This window comes from Zingiber officinale, chromosome 5A (genome assembly GCF_018446385.1).
Source record: "Zingiber officinale cultivar Zhangliang chromosome 5A, Zo_v1.1, whole genome shotgun sequence".
Classification (NCBI taxonomy): Eukaryota; Viridiplantae; Streptophyta; class Magnoliopsida; order Zingiberales; family Zingiberaceae; genus Zingiber; species Zingiber officinale.
Genome location: NC_055994.1, coordinates 90,887,670 through 90,906,222, shown reverse-complemented (window position 1 = coordinate 90,906,222; position 18,553 = coordinate 90,887,670). Strand labels below are relative to the sequence as shown.

The 18,553-nt window shown below is 41.4% G+C and overlaps 1 non-coding gene across 1 annotated transcript; it reads right to left on the bottom strand.

The window, feature by feature from the left end:
• Positions 1 to 8,082: 8,082 nt before the first annotated feature.
• Positions 8,083 to 8,192, bottom strand: LOC121983499. The gene has a single exon (XR_006112548.1). It is a non-coding gene; the product is annotated as a small nucleolar RNA R71 (small nucleolar RNA).
• Between the last annotated feature and the right edge of the window lie 10,361 nt (positions 8,193 to 18,553).

Below are 18,553 nucleotides of genomic sequence, written 5' to 3'. Positions count from 1 at the left end.
TACCCAGCAGTCTTCCCTGAAGAGTTACCAGGCTTAGCACCAGACAGGGAGATTGACTTTGAGATAGAGCTCATTCCAGTGCGAATCCTATCTCCAAAGAGCCTTATCGAATGCCTCCAGCAGAACTGAAGGAACTTCAGGCGCAACTACAGGAGCTGCTCGACAAGGGTTTCATACGCCCGAGTCACTCACCCTGGGGCGCTTTGTATTGTTCGTGAAGAAGAAGGATGGAAGCATGCGATTGTGCATAGACTACGGATCTGAACCAAGTCACGATCAAGAATGGTATCCTTCCCGGAATCGATGACATGTTCGACCAATTAAGGTGAAAGCAGAGCAATGTTCTCTAAGATAGATCTCGGATCAGGTTATCATCAGAAGGTTAAAGAAGGGATATACCCAAGACAGATTCGGACCGGATACGACACTACGAGTTCGTAGTCATGCCCTTTGGCGTGACCAATGCTCCAGCTATTCATGGATCTCATGAGCAGAGTATTCAGGAGTATTTAGATAAGTTTGTTATTGTGTTTATCGATGACATTCTTATCTATTCAGAACTCAGGAAGAACAGAGCACACGAAACTAGTATTGCAGACCCTTCAACAGAACTGCTATATGCCAGTTCACGAAATGTGAATTTTGGTTAGATCGGTGTCTTCCCGGGTCACATCATCTCAAAGGATGGTATCATGGTAGACCCTAGCAAGATAGAAGCGTAAGTAACTGGAAGAGACCTAAGAACGCCAGTGAGGAGTTCTGGGATTAGCAGGATATTACAAAAAGTTTGTAGAGGACTTCTCCAGATGCCTCCCCATCGACTCTTACCGAAAGAGCAAATTTCAGGTTGAGGACTCGGTCAGCGAGCTAAAAGGAGATTGACCGGTGCTCCCATTTTGGCTCTACAGACGACACAGCCTTTGACATCTATAGTGATGCCTCTAAGTTGGGACTAGGAGCAGTGCTGATGCAAAACGGCAAGGTGATCGCCTATGTCTCCAGACAACTCAAGGATTATGAGAAGAATTATCCTACTCATGACCTTGAGCTTGCAGCAGTAGTGTTCGCTCTCAAAATTTGGAGACATTACTTATATGGAGCTCAGTGCAGAGTGTATACAGATCATCAGAGTCTGAAGTACTTCTTCACTCAGAAGGATCTGAATATGCGACAGCGCAGATGGCTTGAGCTGGACAAAGACTACGATATGGGCATCCTCTACCATCCAGGGAAAGCTAATAAGGTAGCAGATGCACTTAGCAGAAAATCTAGTGCTACCTTATTATCTCTAGCAGCCATGTCACCACCCCTACAGAAGGAGATCGTAGATTTCAGTCTCGAACTTATCGTTGGACAACTCTCTACTATGACCTTAGAGTCTACCTTGCTTGGTGATATTCAGTCAGCTCAGGAGCAGGACCCTGAAATTCAGAAAACCAAGCAAGGGCTAGCAGAATCAGAAAGTAGAGAATTCAGAGTGTCCGATAGGGGGGTGTTGTATTTTGGTGACAGACTCTGTGTTCCAGATCAGGAGGAACTACGGAGACAGATTTTAGATGAGGCTCACTAGACTCCCTATGCGATGCATCCAGGTTCCACCAAAATGTATCAAGACCTGAAGAAACGTTTTTGGTGGCCCCGGATGAAGCGAGACATCGCCAGATATGTTAGCATCTGCCTTACCTGCCAGAGGGTCAAGGCAGAACATCAGCGACCAGGAGGAGTTCTGCAGCCTATACAGATTCCGGAATGGAAGTGGGAGGATATCTCTATGGACTTCATAGTGGGACTACCCAGAACCACGAATGGTTTTGATGCCATCTGGGTAATAGTCGACAGGTTGACTAAATCAGCCCACTTCTTAGCTATCAAGATATCCTACTCCATGGAGAAGTTAGCTCGGTTGTATCTCCAGGAGATCGTCAGACTTCATGGAGTCCCACGTACCATTATTTCAGACAGAGACAGCAGATTTACATCACACTTCTGGGAGTGTGTACAGTCAACATTGGGCACGAAGTTAAAGTTCAGCACAGCATTTCATCCGCAGACAGATGGTCAGACAGAGCGAGTAAATCAAGTACTCGAAGATATGCTCCGAGCGTGTGCCCTAGACTTCAAGGGAAGTCGGTGCAAATATCTGAGCTTAGCAGAATTTGCATACAACAACAGCTATCAGGCCACTATCGGCATGGCACCTTATGAGGCTCTCTATGGGCGGAGGTGTAGATCTCCAATCTGCTGGTATGAGAGTGGCGAACAGAAAGACTAAGAGCTTCAGACCGATCTAGTTGCATCTACCACAACAGCTATACAGCAGATTCGCCAGAGGATAGAGACAGCTCAGAGCCGCCAGAAAAGCTATGTTGATACACGGCGCAGACCCTTAGAGTTTTCAGTTGGGGATTCAGTGTTCCTCAAAGTAGCTCCCATGAGGGGAGTAATGCGTTTTGGGAAGAAGGGCAAGCTTAGTCCCAGATATGTGGGACCATACCTTATCAGCAGAAGAGTGGGCAAGGTAGCATATGAGCTAGAGCTACCTCAGGAAATGTCAGCTGTCCACAACGTATTTCATGTCTCTATGCTGAAGAAGCATACCCCAGATGCCACCCAGGTGATTGAGCCCCAGTCGGTACAGATCCGCGAAGACCTCAGCTATGATAGTCGGCCTATTCAGATAATAGACCGAACAGTTAAGAAATTGCAGAACAAGGAAGTACCATTAGTCAAAGTCATTTGGCACAGTCACACAGTAGAGGAGGCAACTTGGGAGACAGAAGCCAGCATGAGACAAAAGTACCCAGAATTGTTTTAAGTTCGAGGACGAACTTTTTATAAGGTATGGGGGATTGTAACGCCCGAAAATTCTCAAACTCGCATTAAAATTATTCTATGATTTTTTTGGAATTTTTAGATATTTTTCCAGAATTTTCCGAGTAGCGGAAGTAGCAAAAATAATTAGAAAACGAAAACGACCTAAGCGAGAATCGAACCCGAGACCTATGGCTTAGGGATAATGCTAGTAACCAGTTGAACCCAGCAGGGCCATGCTGAAAGAGAAGGGAAACATTTATATTTATATTTAAGTTGGGCCTAGTTACCCACTTAATATAAATTAAGAACTTAAGTTGGTTTGGTTTAAGTTTTGGTTCGGCAACCCTCCCTCTCCAAAACCCTCACGCCGAGACCCAACACCACCGCCGCCTCTCCCTTCTTCTCCTCTTCCTCACGCACGGCACACCAAGCCCCAAGGGCCAAGGGAACTCCTTCCGGCGAGATCTTCGATACGAGGACGCCCCCCTTCGCGAGAAGAACACGTAGACGCGAGCGGATCGTCGAGAAGATCATCTCCACCGGAGTTCTAGCGAATAGAATCGTAAGAAATTACGAATAGGAGGTAAGAAACCCCTCACCTGCAGTATAATAGCTTCCGTTTGAGTTTTTATGCTTTAGTTAGGATGTATGCAGATTTTTTTTATCGATATCTAGGGTGTATTTAACTCTCTTCGCAGATTAGGGATTTAGTAGAGCACCTCTAGATGGGCCGGACATGTTTTCCCTCTTCAGATAGGAGGTTAGACGTTGTCGGGTGCCTAGAGGTGGTCTCCCTAATAGGGAGAAGAGTTAGAGCATCCTAGGTGCTCGATTAAAGGTCTAACTCAGTAATAGACAGTTTAATTAACCTATTAAATGCACTAGAAGCATTTAAAACAGCAAATTAGATTTATTTCGACTTATGTAGGACTACAGTCCAATGGGTGGGCTCCCATAGTAGCCTCTAGGTTCAGACAACCTAGTTCTAGGTTCAGATAACCTAGATTTAGCAAAATAAGTATATAACATTCAGTATTTTATTTTCAGCAGTGGCACTGTACTGGATTAGACATCCACTGGGTTGGACTCCCATAGTCGTCCCTAGGTTTAGCTAACCTAGTAAACCCTACTAGATTCGAAACTTGCAATCCCGGGTTTAGATAGGGATGCGCGCGCAACAAGTACAGTTGTCAGGGCCCATCAGCAGCATGTTTAGTATTTTCACCTATTATATATATATAGTTCTCTTTAAACTCGCATAAGTCAGTTAGGTGAACTTAGCATCAGCTTAGTTTCAGCTTCAGCTTCAGTTTAGCTCTTCCTTGTTGATACATTATGATAGCTTATGTTCAGTTCTTGATTGCTATGCTTGTATCATCACATGCCATGCCATGTTTAGCCTAGTCAGTATATTTCGAATAGCATGTTTTAAAAAAATCATATCTGCATCGTATGCATGTTTTTGTGAGGTAGATGGTTTCTTACTAAGCTTTTTAGCTTACAGATGCTACTTTTCTTATACTGCAGATACAGGTATAAGAAAAGTGGATTACTGGAGGCTGGAGGGCAATGCAGATCGAGATGTGTGTGGAAGGAACCTGGAATAAAGATCCTAGGGATCTAGTTTTATTTTTACTACGCATTAGAACTTGTAGCAAGTCTAGTTATTAAAGTCTTATTCTCCTTTCCCTTATGCTTCGCATTCTAGTATGGTTAATGGTATGAATTAGTGAACATGCATTATATTATGTCTTGAATGTTGCCCAATGCATGATAGAATAGTTATTAGTAGTTGTGTAATTGTTGTGTGAGATTTTAGCACGAACTAGTGCTGAAATCAAAGTTCTAGTGCGAAATCAGAAACTCCGATCGATCCATGGATCGATCTGGGATCCTCAATCGATCCATGGATCGATTGAGGGCTGATTCCGCGAACAGAAGGCTCCTGGATCGATCAGCCGATCGATCCAGTCACATTCTGTCACGAACAGAAGGCTTCTGGATCGATCGGTCGATCGATCCAAGCTATCTCTCGCGAACAGAAAGGGTTTTGATCGATCATAGGATCGATTGACTTATGTGGATCGATCAGCCGATCGATTCAAATAAAGTCCCGTGCACAGCAGCACGCTGGATCGATCACTGGATCGATCAGTGAGCCTGGATCGATCAGCCGATCGATCCAGATTATCGCCCGAGCACAGTAGCAGTCCGGATCGATCCATGGATCGATCCAACAGAGCGCAATCGGCCCAGTTCAGTCTGGATCGATTGGGAAGTTCAGTTTCGACCAAGAAACTTAGCAAATCAGCTTCCAATCCATAGGGGATGTAGGATACACCTTGGATCCATTAGATTACATCCTTCAGTACATGTAGAACCAAGAATAGTTATCAGTTAGCAACTAAAATTTAAATTAGATCAGTTTTCTGCACAGTTAGCTCAGCATAAGTGTAGCGATCGGCCGTACAGCTCAGTTAGTAGAAGGCGGGTCGTTACACCCTCGGTGGTGCTCGGGTGGCTCTCATCCACTGGCGTCGACCGTGGTGACCGGGTGGAGCAAGCTCGTGGAAGAGATGAGAGGGGGAATAAATTGTCGTCGGGTGAGGGAGATGGAGAGCTCGGGGAAGAGGGAAATCGCCGCTACTCGGGCTGAGGAGGAGATGGCGACGGCGAGAAAGCACGGGGATGAGGGATTCATGGAGGAAGGAAAAAGGAAAGGATTGGCGGTGTGGGAGCTAGGGCACGCGAATATAATTATATAACTTAGGGATTTCCAATCAAACCCTAGATCAATTTCTCAATCAACTCCCACCTCCGGGTATTCCAAATAGGCTTTTCTCAAGCCCATTAATGCACCCCCTCTGATTACGTCATATGAGCTCCAATTAATTTCCATAAAATTGTTATAAATTTCTAAAAATTTCTAAAAATTCCAATAAGACTATTTCTCAAATAATCTTATTATTTAATTATTATTTGGGCACCATATTTTACATTCTCCCCCACTAATAAAAATTTGGTCCTCAAATTTACAACTCAACTCAAAGATTCTCATCAACTACTCCATCCTAGCATCATAACCAATCTCCAACCGTAAAAGATGACTCTGTGGGTGATGAGCTCACCCTGCTTCCGCTACTCCCCCACTACTATCTAGCTAACCATGGATAAGTCAACTACCTTAGAAATCTATAATCCACTATCAGTAGATGATGTGCGTAGATATTATGATCATTTATGCATATTTTAATACACATTCACTTGCTTTATTTGTCAATCAACATCTACTCTTTGTTTGATTTTGTGTCGACAGGGATAACTCTTGGAGTGAAAACGGTGATTGTCGACGCATCGGAGGAAAAGCAGCAAACTTGACACTGATCGTGCAACCCTGCACAACCGTGTGACCATTTCCGAGAAAGAGCAGCACACGACCGTGTGACCTTGCACGACTATGCCTCATGACCAGAGACAAAGGATGACATGGCCGTGTGGATCTCGCACGGTCGTGCCACTCTACCCGAAGAAGGAGAGGAGCTGGTCATGCGAATCTCGCACGACCGTGGCACGGGTCGTGCGGTGGTCATGCCCTAGCCTATAAAAGGGCTCTTAACCCTTCCCCTTGAGGGGGGGAGAGCCGGAAAAAGGGAGATACACCTTGGTGTCATTCCACGCCATCTCAGACCTCTATTCGACGATCCGATGTCTCCTCAATCACTGCATCAACTCCAGAAGCAAAGGATTGGATCTGAAGATCACTCGACGTCATTGAATAAGCATCTCTATTCCCTCTCTCTTCTTGCCTAGGGATTGAATGTTTAATTATACTATGTCTTTGGATTTTTCTCCTACGTCTATGGAGTAGATTCTTTGTTCTAAGATCAGGGATTAGTTGTGGATAGGTTATGATGTAAGATTCATGCTTATGCTTTCACTCTTTGAATGATTTCGCTTGTCTTGTTTCAGTTTGATATGCATGAGACTTGTTTGCCATGTCATATTAATTGATTGTGTTGGTATTGCTAATTTCATAAAGAGAGGATCTTAGATCGTATACCCGAGGGGCTCTAGTGACAGGGGTAACCCGTTCACGGACATCTAGGATACTCCCTTGAAAGGAGAGGTAATTCCTCCACAAGGAAGTAAGAAACCAAACCAAACCACTATCTCTATCCTTAATGATATCGACCAGGTTTGCATTCTTGTTATCTACCGAGGTGCCCTAGTGACATGGGTTAACTGTAACAGGATTTCACAGGGATCTTTTCTGTTTAGTGCTTAGGGGTAGTAGCTATAACTTCCGACGAGTACATATTGATTGACAATGAGGAAAGGATAGAACATGATGCATTAGTTACTACCACAACGAAACCGAACTCCTAGAGCTCTTCCCAAACCAAGTAAAACTCTCTTTCTCTTGCCAGTTCTCACATCTACTTCCCAAGTTCTTTTCTTCTCAAGAAATAGTTCACTTACAACCATCAGGAGTTTAGCTAATTCTACGTGAACAATTACTAGTGTTTATAACCAGTCCTTGTGGGATCGATAATATTTTATTACTGACGACGTATCCGTGCACTTGCGGGAGCGTAACAAGTTTTTGGCGCCATTGCCGGGGATTGCGCTTATAACATTAGTGGTAATCATATTGGATTAGACTAGACCTTATTTTTTTTTATTTCACTCTACTTTCTGCATTTTTATTAAAAAAAATATAATATTTTAACTCTTTCTTTTATTCTGCACTTGGATTATTCAATATTCTTTTATATATACTTGTGCATGTGAATAGCTAATCTTTCAGGAAAACTTTTGTCGTTCGATCCAGAAATTGATAGAACTTTCCAAAGGAGAAGAAACTTGCAAAAACTCCAAGCAGAACAAGAAACTTCAGAAATGGCTGACAAGCGTTTTAAGGACTATGCAACACTTTATGCATGAGGGCTTCGGTCTAGCATCACCCGACCACCAATTGAAGCTAACAATTTTGAAATCAAGCCTGTAGTGATCGACATGGTTTAGCAAAATCAATTTGGAGGAGGACCGCACAATGATCCAAATCATCACTTGGAGTTTTTCTATGAGATCTGTAGTATTATGAAAGTGAATGGGGTCCCTCCAGAAATAGTAAGGTTTCTTCTTTTTAGATTTTCCTTGAAAGACAAAGCCAAGCAGTGACTTAATTCTTTACCAACAGACAACATTACATCTTGAGAGCAGTGTGAGTAGAAATTTCTAGACAAATTTTACCCGCCAAGTAAAACTACACACATGAGAAATTTAATTGCAAGCTTCAAACAGGCAAACTAAGAATCGTTATTCGAAGCATGGGACAGATTCAAGAGTATGCTGAGACAGTGCCCCCATCATGGCCTTGAGAAGTGGTTGGTGCTATACACGTTCTACAATGGAATCAATTATCGCACGAAGGTGTCCCTCGATTCTACAGCAAGAGGGGCGTCGATGAACAAGAGTCTTAATGAAGCTGAAGACATAATAGAGAATGTGGCCCAGAACCATCATCAGTGGGCAATCGAAAGATCTGGAGGTTCCTTTTATGGGAATCCAATAAAGGCATCAGAAAAATTTGACGTAGATGCAATCACGCTCATGTCTGCAAGGCTGGATGCTCTGACGAAGAAGCTTGAGACCATGAGGAACAACACAGCCAATGCAATAGTGTGTGTGTGTGAGAAACTTGTGGAAGTTTGGATCATGCTCAAGATACTTGCTCCCACAGGCCAATACAAGCACAATACATCAACTTGAACAATGCGATGCGATAGTCGGTTATAACCAAAGGTAAAACAATCCCTACTCCAACACATACAACCTTGGGTGGAGGAACCACCCAAAATTTTCTTATCGGGGAAATCAAGATCAAGAACCAGCAAAGCCAAGCTACCAACCTGGGCAACAAAACCACCAATCTGGACCATAGACTTATCAACAACAATAACCTTCACAACTGTCCAGAATTGAAAAGATGCTTGAAGAAGCTCTCTTAGAGCAAAAAGAGATGAAGAATGAAATCAAGCAATTGAATCCAAGAATGGAGAATTCTAAAAAGCATCAAAAGATGCAAGATAGCCAAATCTCTCAGATAGCCCAGTCCTTTTCAAGAGCACCAGGAGCATTTCCGGGAAAGCTTGACATAAATCCGGTGGAACATTACAACCGCATTGAGCTGAGGAGCAGACGGACTTTGGGAGATCCCCAAATGGGTGCTCAGAAAGAAATTGATTCAGAAGAAGAGCTATCTCCTCTCATGCCTACCTTAGTCCATAACAAGGATAGGGAGGAGATTACCAAGAAGGTTGAAGGGACCCTTCTGCTCCCCCCACAAAGTTAGATGATTCCTTTCCCTCAAAAGCTAATAACATCCCAAAAAGATGAAGAGTTCCAACGATTTCTAAAGAATATTAAAGAAATCTGCATTGAAGTACCTCTAATAGATGCACTGTACCAAATGCCGAAGTTCGCCAAATTTTTAAAAGGTATTCTTTCTAACAGAAGATAGAAGGGCAACTTCAAGACTGTAGCAATGACGGAGAAGTGCAGCGCTCTTCTCACGACAGACACTCCCTCAAAGCTCCAGGATCCATGAAGTTTTTCTATACCGTGTAAGATCGACTTTGAGCTCATACACAAGGCTTTCTGCGACTTGGGAGCGAGTGTCAGCCTGCTTCCATACTCGTTATGCAAGAAACTAGAACTCCAGAATATCAAACTTACTACTATGACACTACAATTTGCTAACCATTCATGTAGATATCCAATGGGTATAGTGGAAGCACTACAACAAAAATGTCAAAAGACAACACCACAAAGACAACGGTTTTGGAAGAAACTGTTGTGAATTTGATAAAAGACAACGGTTTTTGACAAAACCGTTGTCTTTGAGCTCCCATAAAATATAAAAGACAACAGTTTTGATAAAACTGTTGTTGTTGAGCGATTTTATTTTAAATCAATGACACATTTTACAACGGTTATTTAAAACCGTTGTCTTTAAATACTTCTTAGGGGTTAAGACAACAGTTTTATAAACCGTTGTGTTTTTATATTGTTTTATATAGTCAAAGACAACGGTTTATTAAAACCGTTGTCTTTGACTTTATTCTTTCATTGTTTTCCCCTTCACATTTTTATTGCAACCGTGTTTTACTTTCCCTTTCTGCCAAAAATTTTTAGCGCCATCTTTTCCCCCCTTAGCCTTCTCGAACCCTAACCTATTTTTCTTTCCCTTTCCTTATACAATCTCTTCATGCAATGAACCTTGCTGTGTTTTCTTCCTCCTCCTTCCTTGGTCTCTGATCGAGTTGCCCCTCCTCCATGGTTAGACTAACTTCCACCCCGATCTTCTCATCTTTGGCACAAACTTCTTCTACACCTTCACCCTCAACCTCACCATCTTCTTGCTAGACGTGAAGACCACTTCTCTCACTATGAACGTTGCCGGCGTCATCAAGGATGGGCTCTTCATTGCCTTCTCCCGGTCCATCATCCGTGACACAATCAACCCCGTCAACCTCTTCCTCTATGATGTCACCTTCCTCGGCATTTCCTACTACAACAAGGGGCCTCGTGGCCTCTTCTCCCACCACATCCATCCGTCTCTAGGGTTTCTTTGGATTTCGGGTACCGATTTTTTTTCCTCTTTGTTTCTTCTACGAGTACCAAAGTTACGATCTTTGTCGACTCTCCTCCCGGCTCCTTTGATTGCTTTTCAATTTCAGCAAGTAAACGTTTCTTTCTTTTTCTGATATTATGTTGTATTTTCCAACCTAGGGTTACTAAATCGGTTGTTCTACTTCGTTTCTGTGAGATGGTTCCACTGGAAACTGTTCGAGTAGATTTTTTTTTTCTTTTTCCTTAGTTTTTCTCATAGTATTCAGTTAGATTGGGAGTTCAAGATCGGAACTTTCAGTCCATTGAGGTCAATCTTGAATTTTCTCTTACACTTCTTGTTTAAAATTTTTACTTCTCCTTTCTTGGTATATGTGTCCGTGTCGTGTGACTATCTTTTGTCTTCTATGTTCTATCCTGCTATTTTCTTTCGTTCTATTGAATTTTTTTTCAATGATGTTTCGTAATAGATTATTGGATCAACAAAGAAAATTGTATGGCATTGTTCTGTAAAGCTGCAGATGTATTGGATCACGGTGCATTTGCTTGAAAACTGTTTGGTGCTTGTGTAATTCTATTGTGGTCAGTGTCTTAAGAATAGGCAGTTTGTTGCCCCTAAACCCTCTGTGCATTGCATACCTGATCTCTTTTCCTTTATGGACATTTGTGAGTAAGATTTTCTCGTAGACTCTATTTTTTTTTTTTTTTGCTTCTGTGCTTATTTTGACCCTTTTACTAATTTATTCTTTGAATAAGCACGGAATTCTTCTTGTGAAGGAATTATGGTGAAGACTCTAGATGATTTTGGGTATTCTGCATCAAAACGTTGTGAGGCATGGCTGAAGGTATCCTAGTTTCTAATTGTTCTATACAGACAATCATTTTACTAATTTTCTTTAATTTTCTTTCTTTTAGGTAAAGCGTGATTATGTTGAAGGAATAGGTGATAGTATTGATCTTCTTCTTATTAGTGCTTGGCATGGAAATGGAAGAAAAGTTGGATGGTACAAATTTTGAGTTTTTTTGTTCTGCTGTCATTTTTTATGAAATCCATGGCATTTGACATTTCACAAGGATATTTCATATTTGTGGATTCCATCGTTCAAGTATAGTCCTTTCCTCGTGGCGTGCTACAATCCAGATACTGAAGAATTTCAAAGTGTCTGTCGCATCATGTCTGGTTTTTCAGATTCATTTTATTTAGAGGTACTCTTTTTTTGTTTGGTTTCATGCCCAGCTCATACATTCCATGCATAGCAGATTAAGCAAATTGATTATTTTGAAATTTTGCTATATAAATATATATATAATAATAATAATAATAATAATAATAATAATAATATAATAATAATAATTATTATTATTATTATATAATTCTTAAGCCTAAGATTTATGGTATTTTTGGCCTAAGATTTATATTTCTCTTCTGTTACCTTCACCATGCTATGCTCCAATGAAAGGTAGAAACTTTAATAAATTAAAGAATGTATGTCTGGTGCTTTTGAGCACAACAAAGATAAGATAAATTAAACTAATTCCCTGTCAGGTAATTAGTTTGTGTTTGATGTATCTGCCTTTACTGTGTGACTTCCTTTTACCATCATGCTTCGTTCAACTACTTTACTTTATCAAGATCGATTAGAAAAAGGATTAAATTTTGTTTTCTCTTTCCAATCGATAACTTTTGAATTGGTCATGACTTTTGCAACTGCTTCTAAGATTCTGCTCAACTGCCTTCTTCTTAAAGAATTGGACGCTCTGTAGTTGTGGGTGAAGTAATACTGATGACCTACTTGCACAAGAAGCACAATGAAAAGGGAAATACATAATTAATATAAGACAGTTCTATAGTGCTGTAGTGCAAATGTACTATTATTAAAGGTTAAAACAAAATAATAATCTTAAAATTACCAACTTGTGTTGGAAAGCTTGCAATGCTCCCCTTTGATGGATCAAATCAAGCTCGATTATTATAAGTTAAAGGTAATAATCTGTAGCCAAATGTGATGGATATAGTTTCCCATTAGATGTGTAATGGGCATTTTTCTTGCAGGGGAATGGTTGGCTGATCAAGAACCGGACAAGTAATATATATTATGTGACTTCCTTTTCTCCAGAACATAAATAAATAAAGGAAATAATGTCTTCTAGTTTTAAGTCTGAAATTTATTTCTTGTTTTTATTTTTGATTTCTCTTGCATGGCATAATGTTTTCTGCTTGATTTTTCTGTTGGAGCAGTTCATGCTATCCGATGGTTTTGGAAGAAGAGAAACAAAATACCAAAATGAAATCTTTCATTTTAAAACTTCATTCTTCTTGCATTTATAGTCTCCAGCTTTTCTTGGTGTTTAGAACAAAAGTGAAAAACTAGTTCAGCAAGCCTATCATTGGATTAAGGTATTATTAATTTTCCCACTGTTTAAAACTGTTAAAAGATAATGGATTTTATCCTTCCACAATCAGGATTCATTCTCTGGTTGACAATCAGAAACTGAGATTGAAGCGGCAGATATTGAATACTATTTTAGGTACCTTAATATCTGTAAGGTATTTTTTCAGGCAGTTAATAATTTAAATTGTTTTTGCTGCAACGTGGATAATCTCTGTAAGGACATTTTTCTTTGTAGCAAGATGGATGATCAAGGTTTGAACATAAGATATGTTTCTTCTTTTGTGATTATAATTCTTGTATAACTAACATTTTGAATGATATTGATGTGGGAAATATTCTTTCTTGATTATGATTCTTTATTATATTTTAAATTGATATATGATATATTGGTATTAAAAGATAATAAATTAAAAGACAACGATTTAAAACTGCTATTGTTGTCTATCACCCTCAAAGACAACGGTTAAAAATCGTTGTCGTAGCCCCAAAAACGGTTGTAATTGGCAGAAAAATGCTCTAAATAACAACGGTTTTAAACCGTTGTCTTTTCATTCAAAGACAACGGTTTAAAACCGTTGCAAAACTGTTGTCTTTTCATTCAAAGACAACGGTTTAAAACCGTTGTCGTAGCCCCACACTTTTAACAACACTGCCAATTACAACGGGTTTAAAGGGCTACGACAACGGTTTTTAACCGTTGTCTTTTAATATTTTTGTTGTAGTGAAGGCGTGCCAGTAGAGATAGGTGGATGCATCGTTCCCGTAGATTTTGTTATCCTGGATATGAAAGAGGATCCCAAGATCCCAATCATCCTAGGAAGACCATTCCTTGCCATCGCTGGAGCCCTCATTGATGTGAAACGTCACAAATTATCCCTGGAGATCGGTAAAGAAAGGTTAGAATTCGATTTTTCTGATTTTCCTAATTGCATCTCTTCTTTTCAGGAAAATGCCAGCAAGTCGAATGCACACAAAGATGAGGAATGCAGTTTCCATGGGAGGCCGCCGGACATAATGCATGATTCGGAAAAACTTGAGAGGTCGCCCCCAACAAGCAATAAAAAGTATATTTGTCCTGCACGAGTGAAACTGAAGGCGCAAACTGGAGCATTAACCCTAGGAGGAGAGCCGTGCTTCCATGGGTTTAGTCCACATTAACTGATACGGGGTCGAGCTAAAGACCTAAAACAAGCGCTTCTTGGGAGACAACCCAAGGGTTTCGTTTTAATTCGCTATCTACCTGTCGTTCAAGTTTAGTTCAATCAAGTATTTTTATTCTTGGATCTTTGTTTTCAGAGTGTGCATTAGCCTCCACGAGCTGGTCGTGATCGTTTCATGGGTGTGGGTGCATCAGAGGGGTCAAAAAGGAGGAGAGCGAGACACTACGCTCGTAAAGGAGTCGACCGTGTGACTTCACACGGTCGTGTGAAGTTGACAGAGGAGGAAATTTCACAGGCCGTGTGAACCCACACGGTCGTGTGGCCTTTGTAGAGAAGGAACAATTCACGTCCGTGCGGATCTGGCACGACCGTGCAAAGCTACCCGAGGAGAAGAGTGCACGGGCCGTGTTGATTGACACGACCGTGCGATCTAGGCTGAGAAGAGGAAAGAAGGGGCAAACCCAACAGGCACGACCGTGAGTCGACCCCATCAACCAGGTCATGTCTTTAAGACACGATCGTGCCCTACCTGTGTGCGCCGCCAACCACTCTAAATAACCCTACTTCCTGTTGGAACCCCAAGGTTGTTTTGGTGTGATCAACAAGTTAAGTTAAGTCTTGTGTGTTTCTAACTTTGTGTCTAAGTGTGCAGGAGCTTAGGAGCACAGGTACTCGAGCGGAAGATGCAGCTAGCGAGAAGGACGGCACGCGGTGCGTCCGAGGGATGATGTGCTGCAGAAGAGTACCCCGGTGGACGAGAAGGAAGCGTACAGTGGTTCCGAGGGACGAAAGCCGGAGCGGAAGATTGCTCGGGGAGCAAGAGACGCAGCTAGCGAGAAGGTCGGCATGGGGTGCGACTGAGGGATGAAGACTGCGGATGAGTACGTTGGTGGACGAGAAGGAAACACGCGGCGATTCCGAGGGACGAGAAGCCGGAGCGGAAGGCTGTTCGAGAAGACCGGAAGTTGGGTTCGGGTGAGCCTTTTTCTGGATGGCAGAGATCACCCAAGCGAGCGGATCTGGAGCGGAAGACCCAGACCAAAGGCGAGATGAACTGGAGCAAAGAGCCCGGACCAAAAGTCAACCAGAAGTTGACTTTGGGTCCGGGCGCCCGGATCCATTCCGGGCGCCCAGAGTTCCATTTTGAGCAGATCGAGTCTTTCGCTCGTTTGAATGTTGGGGGATAAAGTTTTATCCCCCCAGGGCGCCCGGGACCCTTCGGGGTGCCCCAACCAAGGCTATAAATATAGCCTTGGTCCAGAAGCTTTTCAACGAACTCATTACTTGTAATTCCTACACTTGCGTGCTTTAGAGTTAAGCTTCTGTTTCTGTGCTTCAATGTTGTAAGAGGCTTCTCTACCTGAAGGAGTATTCTAGTGCACTTAACCTTCCTTGGATTAACAACTACATCGGTTGTAACTATGTAAACAAATGTACCTCATCTTTTTAATGTTTTATTTATCTGCTTTGTTTATTTTACAAGTGTTAGCTTAAAGAGTTCGAGGAAGGGTTGTTCGTTTTTTATTTTGCAGGATATCCATCAAGCCCCTTCCAGCCGGCCGCAACGGTCCTACAAGTGGTGTCAGAGCCGAGACGCCTCAGAAGGACTAACCGTCGTCTGAAGCAACAAAACAATGGTCGGAGCTAGCGAATATCCACCAGCATTCGAGGGGGAGTTTTCTTCATGGAAGAAACAAGTGGAGGTATATCTTAATTCTGATTTTGGTATTTCTTTAATATTGAAATGTGGCTATGAAGAACCAAAGACAACGAATGGAGAAGAACTCGATCTACGCCTCTGGAATAAGAAGCAACGTGACGAATCGATGGCAAACAGACGGGCAGAATTTCATCTTCTAACCGTAATACCAAATGAAGATCTCGACAGAATCAGCGAATACAAAAGCGCAAAAGAACTTTGGGAAAAGTTCTTGAAGCTCTACGAAGAACCTTTGGAAGCCGACGACTCAATAGACACCGAGCCACCGACAGAACCAACAGCCGAAGTACATCTTGAGGACACAGAAGACCCTTCTTCACTGAGCATCGATGAAGGAAGAGAATCTTCGGAAGAAAGCAATTCAGCAGGGGGAGAACCAATGACCGACGAGGTAAGTAAGGTATGGCCTCTACCCTTTGAACAAATGGTTTAATTAATCAAAAAATTACTTGAAGATTTTTGCGAATTAAAAATTGAATCATCGAAAGAATTTTTCGTATTAGAAAATCAACTGCCGAACACTTCTTGCAAATTAGAAATATTATCGAAAGAATTGTTCGAATTACAAAATATTTTGACGAACGATTCTTGCAAACTTAAAATACCATCGAAAGAGTTTTTCGAATTACAAAATATTTTGACAAAAGAATTTTGCAAATCAGAAATATTTCCAAAAGATTCTTGCAAGTTACAAAATAGTTTTTTGAATGAATCTTGCAAATTAGAAAAATTGTCAAACGAATTTTTACCAATTATTTTGTCAATACAATTTCTTGCATGTTTAATATTTGTTGCTTTAATGCTGAAAGAAATAGCCTGTCAATTAAAATATCTCGACAAACTATTAACAGATAGTAACATGATACAATTCTTCGCATGTTCAAATTTTCTTACTTCAAATTTGAGAAATTGTAATAAGTTAAAATGGAAATTTAAAACTTTTTGATAAAAGCATAAAATAAAATAAAATTAAAAATAAATGCATAGAATTTTTTTTATTTTATTTATTTCTACATGTTCCAAAAAAATTTTATACATAAAGTTTTCTACTGAGAAAACTCTTAATTTTCATGATGAAAACATAGAAATTTTCTAAAAGTTATTTTTAACTTAGAAATTTTCTCTGATATTTTGATATTGCTGTTGTGAAAATTATTGCAAAATTTTCAAAGTTATTAAAATTCTCTAAAAGTTCTTAATGACTTAGAAATTTTTTTTACTTAGAAATTTTCCTTGACTTAGAAATATTTTCCAGAACATCATTGAAATAGATCTGTATAAATTTTCTAAATGTCAACCCTTAGATTTTTCTTGCAACCCCAATTTTTTATGTGATCAAAGGGGGAGAAGAAAAAGTATAAGTCTAGGAGGAGTTAATGTTTCTATCTTGAAATTTAATGTTTTTATCTTGTTGCACGTTAGTGCAAAATAAAATGTTTAATTTTCATATCTATTTTTGACCTTAGCTTAACTTGGGTTGATCACATCAAAAAGGGGGAGATTGTTGGAACCCCAAGGTTATTTTGATGTGATCAACAAGTTAAGTTAGGTCCTGTGTGTTTCTAACCTTGTGTCTAAGTGTGCATGAGCTTAAGAGCACAGGTACTCGAGCGGAAGACGCAGCTAGCGAGAAGGACGACACGCGGTGCGTCCGAGGGACGAGGTGCTACGGAAGAGTACCCCGGTGGACGAGAAGGAAGCGTACAGTGGTTCCGAGGGACGAAAGCCGGAGCGGAAGATTGCTCGGGGAGCAAGAGACGCAGCTAGCGAGAAGGCCGGCACGGGGTGTGACTGAGGGATGAAGACTGCGGATGAGTACGCTGGTGGACGAGAAGGAAACACCCGGTGATTCGGAGGGACGAGAAGCCAGAGCGGAAGGCTGCTCGAGAAGACCGAAAGTTGGGTTCGGGTGAGCCCTTTTCTGGATGGCAGAGATCACCCAAGTGAGCGGATCTGGAGCGGAAGACCCGGACCAAAGGCGAGATGAACCAGAGCAAAGAGCCCGGACCAAAAGTCAACCAGAAGTTGCCTTTGGGTCCGAGCGCCCGAAGTTCCATTTTGAGCAGATCGAGTCATTCGCTCGTTTGAACGTTGGGGGATAAAGTTTTATCCCTCCCAGGGCGCCCGGGACCCTTCGGGGCACCCCGACCAAGGCTATAAATATAGCCTTGGTCTAGAAGCTTTTCAACGAACTCATTACTTGTAATTCCTACACTTGCGTGCTTTAGAGTTAAGCTTCTGTTTCTGTGCTTCAACGTTGTAAGAGGCTTCTCTACCTGAAGGAGTATTCTAGTGCGCTTAACCTTCCTTGGATTAACAACCACATCAGTTGTAACCAAGTAAACAATTGTGCCTCATCTTTTTAATGTTTTATTTATCTGCTTTGTTTATTTTACAAGTGTTAGCTTAAAGAGTTCGAGGAAGGGTTGTTCGTTTTTTATTTTGCAGGATATCCATCAACCCCCTTCCAGCCGGCCGTAACGGTCCTACACTTCCCATCTCTTTCTCTCCAATAAACCTTTTCTTCCCCACTACACCTCATCAACCTTCATTACCTACATCTAAAACTCATCTTTACTGAGATATAGATTTAAGTTTTCTTCAAGCCCTAAATCCGAAAAGAGAGGAACAATTACCCTATCCTTCTTCTCTCTCCTCCTCTATCTTCAAGATCCACATCCACCCACAAGAACGTCCTCAAATTCACATATCATGTCTCAAATCCTGAAGAGACTCCGAAGAGGAAGCGGTGGAGCTGGCAAAGGAGATGCACCGGGAGGAGACAAAGGCAAGGGAAATGCTTCTTCATCCAAAAGCAAAGACAAAAGGGTGTC